Source organism: Schistocerca gregaria, chromosome 4 (assembly GCF_023897955.1).
Source record: "Schistocerca gregaria isolate iqSchGreg1 chromosome 4, iqSchGreg1.2, whole genome shotgun sequence".
Taxonomy (NCBI): Eukaryota; Metazoa; Arthropoda; class Insecta; order Orthoptera; family Acrididae; genus Schistocerca; species Schistocerca gregaria.
The window spans coordinates 434211858-434214902 of NC_064923.1; positions in this window are offsets into that span (position 1 = coordinate 434211858).

The following is a 3045-nucleotide window of genomic DNA, read 5'->3' on the forward strand; positions in this document are numbered from 1 at the left end:
CCATCGATTTTAATGCCTACTCTGAATTTTTCTTTTGTTTCCTTTACTGCTTCCTCAATATACAGATTGAATAACATCGGGGAGAGGCTACAACAGTGTCTCAATCCCTTCCCAAACACTGCTTCCCTTTCATGCCCCTGGTCTCTTATAACTGCCATCTGGTTTCTATACGAATTGTAAATAGCCTTTCGCTCCCTGTATTTTACCCCTGCCACGTTCAGAATTTGAAACACAGTATTCCAGTCAACATTGTCAAACGCTTTCTCTAAGTCTACAAATGCTGGAAACGTAGGTTTGCCTTTCCTTAATCTCAAGTTGATTCCGTATTTCTAGATTTCCGGAAAGCTTTTGACACTGTTCCTCACAAGCGACTTCTAATCAAGCTGCGGAGCTATGGGGTATCGTCTCAGTTGTGCGACTGGATTCGTGATTTCCTGTCAGGAAGGTCGCAGTTCGTAGTAATAGACGGCAAATCATAGAGTAAAACTGAAGTGATATCAGGTGTTCCCCAGGGAAGCGTCTTGGGACCTCTACTGTTCCTGATCTATATAAATGACCTGGGTGACAATCTGAGCAGTTCTCTTAGACTGTTCGCAGATGATGCTGTAATTTACCGTCTAGTAAGGTCATCCGAAGACCAGTATCAGTTGCAAAGCGATTTAGAAAAGATTGCTGTATGATGTGTCAGGTGGCAGTTGACGCTAAATAACGAAAAGTGTGAGATGATCCACATGAGTTCCAAAAGAAATCCGTTGGAATTCGATTACTCGATAAATAGTACAATTCTCAAGGCTGTCAATTCAACTAAGTACCTGGGTGTTAAAATTACGAACAACTTCAGTTGGAAGGACCACATAGATAATATTGTCGGGAAGGCGAGCCAAAGGTTACGTTTCATTGGCAGGACACTTAGAAGATGCAACAAATCCACTAAAGAGACAGCTTACACTACACTCGTTCGTCCTCTGTTGGAATATTGCTGCGCGGTGTGGGATCCTTACCAGGTGGGATTGACGGAGGACATCGAAAGGGTGCAAAAAAGGGCAGCTCGTTTTGTATTATCACGTTATAGGGGAGAGAGTGTGGCAGATATGATACACGAGTTGGGATGGAAGTGATTACAGCATAGACGTTTTTCGTCGCGGCGAGACCTTTTTACGAAATTTCAGTCACCAACTTTCTCTTACGAATGCGAAAATATTTTGTTGAGCCCAATCTACATAAGTAGGAATGATCATCAAAATAAAATAACAGAAATCAGAGCTCGAACAGAAAGGTTTAGGTGTTCGTTTTTCCTGCATATCGATAGTATGACGAAATAGTAGTAGATTGTCTCTATAGACGTAGTGTGAAGGAGGAGGAAATTGATTTTTGTGGACCAAAGGAAGTAAAGAAGCAAGAAGGGAATAGATTATTAGGTGAGAAGGAAATAGTCATGCCTAATTTGTTCCACTGAGCATGTTGAACAAATAATTGAGGAGATATTGTGGGGCAATATGTGAAGCATATAAGATTTGTGGAAGGTACCACAAACTGGTACTTAAATAGAGAAATGAGGGAAATAGATATAAGAAATCGTTAAGAGGTAATAATTAGGAAAGAGATTTGAAATATTACGCTAAGCAAGAAACGTGTTATTTCATGGAAGGAGGTAAACAGTAGGAAGTAAGATTAATCCAGAGTAAATTTCACTAAGGAAAAGTTTGATGAGGGAAGAAACGAATATAAAAGTTTACTATCGAGAAAAGGGAGAAAGGGGTAAGTACAACTGAGAAAAGAAATTATAAGCTTTAAGAAAATGCAATAGAACAATAGAGAAAATTTCGGCAAAGGGAAAGAATAGAGAATGGAAAAGAGATAAATTGTATTTTGAAGTTCTGTTACAGCTAATACCAAAAAAGAGAGAGATTGCAGAGAAAAAGATGGGGAGTCGGAGTCAAGATGTGAAGTTTTCAAAATAACATAATATACTTGTAGTTAGAAAACTAAAAAAGAGGTAAAGGCAGAAATTCACTTACTAACGATCACCACCATCATTTTCACTCTTACTACCCATCATGATGAAGATGAGGAAACCATGACCTTTATATTAAGAAAATAGAATGGAGAGAAAAGATGATGAATAAGTAAAAACAGTGAAAAGAAAAAGATTTTATTTTATAATGTAAATGGTTCATGGTGTGGGTTCCTATAGTCATGTCCTAGTTCATGAACCACAGGCAACGTATGAGTGGCCAAGTAAGTGGTCCCGACAGTCGGGATACCAGTTACTTTGGAATAAGGCTGGGCATCTCGGACATATTCTGAGTCGTGGTCACCTTTGTGCTCATACAGCAAAGACTACCAAATCCACCGTTTAGTCCCTCAGCCGTTAGGGGTAAAACCCAATGGAACTCAGGGCAAGTAAGGCTAGCAACCTACTTCCCTGGTACTTTCAATATGATGCTGGCAACAATCAGAGCAAAATGCCTCAGACCTTTGGAGGTGACAGAGTCCCACCTCTAACTGACAAACCAGGGACTCCTAAGATACGACTTGGCAAACAAATGGTAATGAGATGGGGAGCTATTAATATCAATGGGGGCTACTCTGGGAAGAAGGTAGAGTTGGCAGAGGCTGCAAGTAAGATGGGGCTGGACGTTTTAGCTGTTAGTGACATTCGGGTAAGGGGTGAGAAAGAAGAGGAAGTGGGAGAATACAAGGTCTACCTGTCAGGAGTCAAAGCAGGAATAGCACAATGGGGTGTAGAGCTTTACATCAGGAAAGAAATGGAACCCAGCGTAGTTGCAATAGGGTATGTAAACGAACGACTCATGTGGATAGATTTGACAATGTCTAGCAAGAAAATTAGGATTATGTCTGTATATTCGCATTGTGAAGGCCCAGATCAAGATAAGATGGATAGTTTTTACGAGGCACTCAGTGATGTAGTTGTTAGAGTAAAGGACAAGGACTGTGTTCTGCTCGTGGGTGATTTTAACGCCAGGATTGGAAATCGAACACAAGGGTATGAAAAGGTTATGGGTAAATTTGGAGAGGATATGG